The following is a 10,315-nucleotide window of genomic DNA, read 5'->3' on the forward strand; positions in this document are numbered from 1 at the left end:
TCACTGACTTGAATTATAATGAGCACAGAAGGCTGGAGTCAGGGCAGAAACAATTGTTCCTATGATAAAACAGGCAGGGAAATGTTTCACCTTATACAAAGCAGCAGCTGTGAGCCATACTGTAATGTTTATTTACATTTTTACTTCCTCCCCAGCTTAAGAGATGTGGTAAGATCAGACCATGTCCATGTACAGTCACATTTGCTCCTGTGATAAAACAGGCAAGGAATTGTTTCACTTTCTACAAAGCAGCAGCTGTGATCCCATACTATAATGTCTGTATACCTTTTTACTTCTTCCCCGGCCCAGGAGATATGGTATGATCAGACCATGTCCCTGTACAGCCACACTTGCTCCTGTGATAAAACAGGCAGGGAAATGTTTTACCTTACACAAAGCAGCTGTGATCCCATACTGTAATATTTGTATACTTTATTACTTCCTCCCTGGCCCAGGAGATGTGGTATGATCAGACCATGTCCCTGTACGGTCAGACACTGTCATTACACAGCACATAGCAGGGACACATATATAAGATTATCTCAGCGCAGAAGATTTTTTTGTAATCACATCAAATTGTGGAACTTATTATTCCAACATCTATTTTTCAAAATATACTGTTTATGGATAACCCCTTTAACAAGAGGCAAAATTACATATAGTATATATCACTTGGAGTTAATGTCTTCAGAGAATTGGATATATTTACACATATGTCATGTACATAATCCGTCTTAGCTGTTCCATGATCACGGTATGCAGAGTTTGCATTAGCCTGTATTATGTACATAGGTTGTTTTTTTCTTTGTCTTGTCTATATTTTAATTGCTGTTTTATATATATATATAGATATATATATATATATATATATATATTGATTTCACACACACACACACATATATATATATATATATATATATATATATATATATATATATATATATATTGATTACACACACACACATATGTGTATATGTATATATATATATATATATATATATATACCCATATTTTTTATTGTCTAGTTCGATGTTATATTGAGAAACAATGTTTCTCTCAAATACCTTGTGTTGGCAATAGTGCGTGTGAGAGGCGCTATTGCAGACCGCTGTTCCCCGCTCTGGTGATGTCACGTCAAGTTCCGCACAAGTCACATCCCTGCGGCCGGCTGCAATCTTCCTGACTCACTGAGCTGTGGGTGGTGTTTCACCGCTTGTCACAGCACAGCGCGTCTCCTGCTCCCTCCTCCCTCCTCCCTCACAGCACAGCGCATCTCCTGCTCCCTCCTCCCTCACAGCACAGCGCGTCTCCTGCTTCCTCCTCCCTCCTCCCTCACAGCACAGCGCATCTCCTGCTCCCTCCTCCCTCACAGCACAGCGCGTCTCCTGCTCCCTCCTCCCTCCTCCATCACAGCACAGCGCATCTCCTGCTCCCTCCTCCCTCACAGCACAGCGCGTCTCCTGCTCCCTCCTCCCTCCTCCCTCACAGCACAGCGCGTCTCCTGCTCCCTCCTCCCTCCTCCCTCACAGCACAGCACGTCTCCTGCTCCCTCCTCCCTCCTCCCTCACAGCACAGCACGTCTCCTGCTCCCTCCTCCCTCCTCCCTCACAGCACAGCACGTCTCCTGCTCCCTCCTACCTCACAGCACAGCGCGTCTCCTGCTTGCAGCAATCTGCTGTGAGGGATGAGGGAGGAGGGAGCAGGAGACGCGCTATGCTGTGACAAGCGGTGAAACACCGCCCACAGCTCAGTGTGTCAGGAAGATTGCAGCCGGCTGCAGGGATGTGATGTGTGCGGAACTTGACGTGATGTCACCGGAGCGGGGAACAACGGTCTGCAATAGCGCCTCTCACAGGCGCTATTGCCAACAGAAGGTATTTGAGAGAAACAGTGTTTCTCAATATAATATCGAAATAGACAATAAAAAATATGGGTGAACCACCCCTTTAAGTCTTGTGCCAATATTGTAGGTTTTCGCACAATGAGCCAAAGTAGAAGCTTTTTAAACACTGGATGTACTCATGTGAAACACTTCTCCATGGGAATCTAAGTTGCTTCCACTTTCCTGTCATAGCTAGGATGTCAGATTCTCCTTTCAGCTGAACTCACCTAAACTGCAAAATCCGAAGTCTGAAGCTTTGTGAAGGTAACCACAGAGGCACACAGCGTTCTGATGGTGTCTGCACACAGTGCCATGCAGGTCATTGCCGCCTTTGCAATCTCAGATTAGACCTGCCCATGTGCTGACAAATATAGGAGCTGGTTAGGTAACCGTATAAATCTGCACTGACACAAACCGAGGACGCTCCGGATGCGGCCATCACAATATCCTTACACGCTGCCTCATCCCACATCATGAATTATAGGTAGCCTATTCCGACACATATTCATGGAGCATACTGTATTTTTTTTCTGCGAAAAACAATGGGAAGATTGTAGGAACCCAACAATTCCTAAGTCAGGGGCATCTGTTAAATTTAATACTATATAAAGGATTTCTTATAGACGAGTGTGAACAGAGCCCATACAAATTGGATAAAAGTTGATGAAAGTGATCGTTATGCGGGCGTCACACGGTACAATCTATCGTGCGATCGTACCCGCCCCCGTCGTTTGTGCGTCACGGGCAAATCGCTGCCTGTGTCGCACAAAGTCGTTAAACCGCCATCACACGTACTTACCTGCTGAGCAACCTCGCTGTGGGCGGCAAACATCCTCTTCCTGAAGAGGGAGGGACGTTCGGCGTCACAGCGACGTCACATAGCGGCCGGCCAATAGAAGCGGAGGGGCGGAGATGAGCAGGACGTAACATCCCGCCCACCTCCTTCCTTCCGCATAGCCGGTGGGTGCCGCGGGACGCAGGTAAGCTGTGTTCATCGATCCCGGGGTGTCACACGGAGCGATGTGTGCTGCCCCGGATACGATGAACAACCGGCGCCATGAAAAATAAACGTTTTTTTTTTAAAAATAAGCGACATGTACACGACTCACGATTTGTGACCGATTCAGCGTCGCTCGGAGGTGTCACATGAAACGATGTCGCAAACGATTCCGGATGTGCGTCACGAAAACTGTGACCCCGACGATGCATCGCACGATAGATCATCTCGTGTGACGCCTGCAATAAACGTTAACATTGATCATTTTTAGTCAAGTCATCGTCATCTAAAATGAAGTTTTGAATTTTACTTGTAATAGTCGGACAAAAAATATTCCTAGAAGGATTGATCATTTGTCATCTGATGTTATTGTTGATTATTGCCAGTTTGAACAATTGTAGAGGCCAAAATTGACTAAAATGTGTATTGTTGTGTTCAATGTGGCCAGCTTTAGTACCCCACCCTCTGTGTGGAGCATCAGAGAGTGTGGAGTTCAGGCTGGCCGCTCATCCAAAATCTCAATCAGGAGCACACTGCCCCCAGCAAGTGGGGAGGCAGGGGAGCCATCCGCTCCTGATTCAGAACATGACACAACTGCTTCAACTTATGTTAAAATGAATTGGTCAGCAGGTTTTTTTTCTACCTTATCTAAGAGCAGCATGACGTAGGCAAGGAGATTCTGAATCCAATGATGTATCACTTAGATTACTGGCTGCAGCTGTTCTGACACAATCTAACTTTTTAGCGTTAGTTATGTAGCAGAGTCCAGGGAACTGTCCCCGACCACACCAGGTTCTCTATAAAGATTGTACTTTGATAGTGAGGTGTCAATCACAGCTGGTGGGGTGTCACACTGCCATGCACATGGGTTTTTAGTCCTGTAATGATAAGGGTCCTGCTGCTAAACATAGCAAATAATCAAAAGATTGGACTGTGACAAAACAGGCATGCCCTGAATTTTCTGCCTTAACCCTTGCAGCATGTTCGCTTCAACTTACATAGGAAAAAAACCTGCTGACAGATTTTTCCACTTTCACTATACACCGACATACATATCATTGAGGTTAGATCATATAATTAAAGTTTTAAGATTTCTCAAGTCACTCATCCTGAATGATGTCCCAAAAAAATGTGTTATTGTATTATTTCAGAATGCACATCACATGGACAGATGGGACAGAGTAAGAGATTTACAAATGCAGGACCACCTCCTTTCTCCAGCCGTGGTTGTGCCATAAATGGTTAGGCCATAAATAGTTAGGCCATAAATGGTTAGGCCAGATGGTGGAATATTCATTTAAATAGGTTTTATTTTAAAATGACCCTTTTAATTGGATCTGTAGGGATTAGGCTACAGTCATTCCAACAAATTTGAGATTAACCAGGTCCTGGTCCTGGTCCTGGCACTCAGATCCAATCAATTTGTTATCCATGAGATTTTTAGGGAATTATTCCTTTGTCATCCCCCAGGCTAGCTTCTGCCACATGTAACATTTTGGAAAGCCCATTAATTTTGTTTTGTTGTCTGGTTTTTCATCAAACTGCTTTTTGGTAAATGAATAAAACCTCTTTTGAAAAAAAATCTAAATATTTTTTTGTGTAATTTAAACTTTAAAAATCTGATGAATAAGGGCATCACATGGCTGCGTCTTTAAGATTTGCTATGAATTATCAGTAAAAAAAAAATTACTTAAAAGTCGTGATTTTCACATTTTTGAGTTTGTAGAGTTTTTGGCAACTCGAATAGGCTTTAAAGGGAACCTGTCACCAGATTTGGGGCCTATAAGCTGCGGCCACCACCACCGGGCTCCTATATACAGCATTCCAGAATACTGTATATAAGAGCCCAGGCCGCTGTGTAGAGCGTAAAAATCACTTTATAACATTCACCTAAATGGTCGCTGCGATGGAGTTGGGTCAGATGGGCGTCTCTGTTCTCTGGTGCCGGCACCTCCTATTTCGGCCATCTTTGTCCTCCTTCTTCTGAAGCCGGGGTGCATGACGCGTCATACGTCATCCACACTCGCCAGTATTGAGGTCCTACGCAGGCGCAGGACCGTCAAGTGTATTTGACGTAGAACGTGTCATGCACCCCGGCTTCAGAAAAAGGAGGACAAAGATGGCTGAAAGAGGAGGCGCCAACACCGGAGAACAGAGACACCACTAAGGCCCAACTCCACCGCAGCGACCATTTAGGTGAGTATTATAAAGTTATTTTATGTTCTACACAGCGGCCTGGGCTCTTATATACAGCATGTTAGAATGCTGTATATAAGGGTCCACTGGTGGTGGCCGCAGCTTATAGGCCCCAAATCTGCTGACAGATTCCCTTTAATGGACAAACTTGACACAAGACACTCCGGTTAGCAGAGTATTTCTATTCTTGCACAGGCCCCCAGGGTTGTGTCCATAGAGTAGTTGCTGGCTAGAGGAGTGACCTGAGGGATCAAGGTCTTGGCCATTTTTGTGTGCTAAGTATCTCAATTTTTACATGTTTTTCATAGCAGTAATGCATGTCTATATTCCCATATTCATTGTTACACATGTCTTTGCACTACAGAGTGCAACTATCTCCTTTTTGTTACTATGTTTCATGTTCTGCACCTGTTCACATTAGAAAGGCAGGATGTGCCATCAGTCTTTTTCTTAGATTACAGGGTCATGTCTTCTGATTGAGCACTGCTGCTCTTTAGCCTCAGGCGAGTTTAATTCTCCTTTTTTAGGTTCCTGTCCACCCATAAATTGTAGTTTTTTGTAACCCAAAATGAGTCAATAGTTTGATGGGACCCAACAAAAAGAAGTCGCCTTGCCACTGGATGTTGGGCTCACATAAAACTGGCCAATTTTGTGTGCTAAGTATCTCATTTTTTGCATGTTTTTCATGGCAGTAATGCATGTCTATATTCCCATATTCATTGTTACACATGTCTTAGCACTACAGAGTGCAACGATCTTCTATTTGTTACCATGTTTCATGCTCAGTTTGCACCTGTTCACAATGCAAAGGTAGGATGTGCCATCAGTCTTTTTCTTAGAATTGTATGCCAACTGTATAGTCTGTGCATGGCTAGGGTCAGGAAGAAAATGAGTTAACTAACAATTCAGGGTCAAATCTAGAAAGCATCTAAGAGGTTATTCAGCAGAGTAGTCAAGTTGCTCTATAAGTGCAATGCAATAACTGGCAATGGACTGGTATCAGGGATTTATATAGGGGGCCGTGCCTTGGCCCTGCCATTGGGACACTGACTGGCCCCAGTGATTGGCACTCAGCAGAACCTTTACATACATTAATATTACTATGTCCATTAGGACAGAATACACCTCTTCCCGGACCATTAGCACCACACTCAAAATGGGAGCAGTGACACATGACGGCACAGGCAGCCAGCGCAGGAGCATGGACAGGTATTTTCCCAACAGGATCGATGATTTGTTGGGGCTTCAGGGCATTGGCTAAATGGCTATTAAAACTGCAACAGCACAATGGGATCTGATAATTAGCAACGCTGAAAACACATTGCTCAGGCATCTCCCATAAGGGGAAGGTGCCTTAAATACCTGAAACCTCTTAGTTAGCCTGAGAGGCACTTCCAGGTCAGGGTGCGCTGCCCTTTAAGAAAAGGGGCTTGGCTGTGCATGCACCCTTCGGGCAGTACCAGGAAGCCTGTGAGATGTACACAGGCTATCGGAGACAGCAGCATGGACCGGGAACAGGGCAGCCACTGTAGGAAGACTGGATAGGTGAGAGGAATGATGTCCCCACTGGGGGTGGTCGGGTAGGATTGCGTGGCGATGCCGGTATGGGCGTTATAGATACCATGTAAAGCAGGAGTTTATCCTTACATAGGACAGGTGGTATTGGACCAGACTTGGTATCAAAAGAAGATATATAAATCCCATGTCTCTTACTATAAAATCACAAACATTCTGGTTTAGACTTAAAGGGAACCTGTCATTAGAATTTTTGCTACGAAACTAATAGACTCCCCTTCTGCAGCTCCTGGGCTGCATTCTATAAAGGTTCATCTTGCTACTGGCCCCCCTTTCAGACCTAAATAAACACTTTATAAAATCTTACCTTTTTCTATGGTACTGAGGTTTGCTGGCCACGGGGGTGGGCTGTATTGCGTCCGTTATTCCCCCTCCTGCCGCTGTGTGCCGTCCCCCAGTGTTGATTGACATAGATGAGGCTGCCGCCCTCATGTTACTCAGTGCTCCTGAAGACTTGCGCATGTGCAGTGGCACTATCACGGGACTGAGCACTGTTCAAATCGTGAACGCCGGTGATCTTATTGCGCAGGCACAAGATTATGAGCGGCTACTTGGATGACGCTGGTCATGACAATAACATCACCAGCGTCATCCAAGTAGCCACCCAAATTCTCGCGCCTGAGCAATAACATCATCGGCGCTTGCGATTTGAAAACAGTGCTCAGTCCCGCGATAGTGCCACTGCACATGTGCAAGATTATGGGCGGCTACTTGGATGACACTGGTGATGACATTCCAATGTCTGTGTTGGCGTAAATCGGACTGCAGTCGGATGACATCTGAGTGCAACCCGATGTTTCACACACTCTCCTTGACTTGAATGGGTGTACGCCATCCGATATATGTTGCCAATCACAGCATGCTGTGATTTTTTTTTTCTCATGCCAAATCAGCATGAGTAAAAAAGTGCAAGTCGGCACAGCCACATAAAATAACACTGTGCAGAGTGAAATCCAACAAAACATCAGATAGCACTCGGCTCTGTTATACGATCGTGTGAGCGAGACTTAAGTGCTAGGACCATGTATTAGTGGCGCCACTTTAGGACTTCAATTATAAAACCCGCTGGAGTGATGCTTTACCCATGGTAACTAGAGACAGTAATGAACAGTACTGATACAACTGATATCGGAAGGAGCAGTGCATGACAACTAAAAGAGAAGACATACACTGTCTCCTTCAAGGGAACCTGTCCCCAGATTTGTCCCTTATAAGCTGCAGCCACCACCAGAATTTCAAGAGTTTTAATAAAATTAGTGTTTTATTAGCAAGAGATTATCATTAGAAGACTACTTCTCTCGTGCCATGTAGTCCTCCCTGTCATGATACACATATGACTCTACTTGTTCAGAGCCATTGTATATGTTTGTTTACCTGCTGTCCGCATTCTCTGAGGTTTGGGATGAGGGGAGGAGCCTATTCTGTAATGCTTTTTTCCGGGGATCACACTGGTTTATCTTGGAACTGTTTTCCTTGGTACTCCGCCAGTGATAGTTCCTGCTCTGCAGTGTGTGCTTCTGGTTCCTGTGAGTCTGTTCTGATTTTGCCTGCTACCTAGTACTCCTTTCCCTGACTTCTGTCCTTCCCGTCTTGTCTTTCCTCCCTGTCTCCCTAACCCGCTCTCTGCCTTGTTATCCCATATCCGCTCCCTCCTTTATACTTACTTGTCCTCTCAGTTTCCGACCCTGGCTTGCTATGTGACTGTAGCTGTGCTCCCCTCCGGCTCCTGACTACACCTCCTAGCGTTTTGACCATCGGCTGTCACTTGACTCCGCCTTCGCTTACCCGTGTACCTACGTGACTTCCCAGCACTGACGTTTGGCTTGATCCACCATTCTATTGCATATTTCCGGGGATGCTAGTGACCTCTAGTGGGCTTGCTCCTAACTACACTTAGAAGTACTACCTCCTGCCTGAGTACCAGCTCCCCCTGGTGGTACCATCACAATCCTGTTCTGTATAACGCCAACTGCAACACAAGTACCGCAAGTTCTACAACTGATTGGTAGCTTTCTGCCTATGCATACTCTACACAGAAAGCTGCCAATCAGTGCTGGGGGAGGGGTTATACAGAGCTCCGCATTCAGAGAACTGATAGAGCTGCTTCAGAGAAAAAAGTGAGTTCATGTAAACTGCATTGTATAGTACTTTGTAGATGAGCCTGGGAGACTCATTTCTACTAGATATTTGGAATATAGCTGTAATCAGTGTAAATATATACCACAATCTCCAATGAAATCTTCATGACATTTTTTTTACTAACTTCTAAGTGATAAATGCAATGTAGGCAAGTGGAGAGCCATGGGAGTCATTCAAGTGGACCTGCTATTTACCCTTGGAAGGTATTAGGAGTGTTTTATCAGCCTTTTAATACCCTCTTTAATGATGTTTGTATAAGTTCTAAACGCGGAATGTTAGGGTTTTTAAAATAAGTTTCAGTCATGGTTCCGCTGTGCGGAGCATTTTGCATTTGGAATGCTTTTGTCACGGCTCTGCTGTGAAAAGTAATTTGCATTTGATAATCCTCTGCTATGTGTCTTGTGCACTTGCTGACAGGTTATCTTTCAGCACTAGGGTCCACGCTGGTGTTGGGAGGTGCCTTCATAGTTGCGCCTCGTTCCTGGTGATTGCTCTGTTTCTTTACTGGGCTTGTCCTGTCTGAAATTCGCCAGTTGTACTTCATGTTTGCTCGGTGTGCTCTTGGCTCTTGTCTGGTGTAAGTGTTCTGATCTTGGCTTCTGATCTTGGACCTCTTCCTGACCACGTCTCTGTTTGTTCCCTGAACCGTATACGTTACCTCCCGGCTTCTGACCTCGGACTTCTTCCTGACCACATCTCTGTCTGCTCCCTGAACCTTATACGTTACCTCCCAGCTTCTGACCTCGGACCTCTTCCTGACCACGTCTCTGTCTGTTCCCTGAACCTTATACGTTACCTCCCGGCTTCTGACCTCGGACCTCTTCCTGACCACGTCTCTGTCTGTTCCCTGAACCTTATACGTTACCTGCTGGCTTCTGACCTCGGACCTCTTCCTGACCACGTCTCTGTCTGTTCCCTGAACCTTATATGTTACCTCCTGACTACCCTTCCATTCATACTGCTCGTAGTGGCTAGCATCACAGTTTCACTGTCCCTGTTCTTCCTGCCTATAGTACTTGGAATATTCAGAGACCTCTGTCAATCAATGCCAGTGCTCGAAGAGAGTACACCCACAGTGTGACCGACATGCAAGGAGGCAGAGAAGGATGACACCTCCGTGCTCACACCGGGCTGTTTGTCACACTGCTGAGGGTTTACTCCAAGGAAAAAGAAGTCTGCATAGAAAGCTCCCGCCAAGCCAGTGCTGTCAGTCACCTGTGAGGGAGTGTGACGCCTGCCTGGATCCACAGACTCAGACGGAGACAGCCTAGAGGGAAGCCACTCACCGAGCAGGACCCCCAGAACCCTGAAACCATTTAACCCCTATACAGGGATTTGGAATTACACAGGGCCCCGGTGATCACTACCTGTGGAAGGCTGCAGTCCGGAGAGTAGTCGTCAGGCAGGGTCAAATCAGGAATTGCAGAACAGGGACAGAATCGGCAGACAAGGACGTAATCAGAAAATGTAGCAGAGGTCAAATCCGGATCGGGCAGCGAGGTACATAAACAGCAGGCAGAAGGGTA

The sequence above is a fragment of the Anomaloglossus baeobatrachus genome, chromosome 12 (assembly GCF_048569485.1).
Source record: "Anomaloglossus baeobatrachus isolate aAnoBae1 chromosome 12, aAnoBae1.hap1, whole genome shotgun sequence".
NCBI classification, from domain to species: domain Eukaryota; kingdom Metazoa; phylum Chordata; class Amphibia; order Anura; family Aromobatidae; genus Anomaloglossus; species Anomaloglossus baeobatrachus.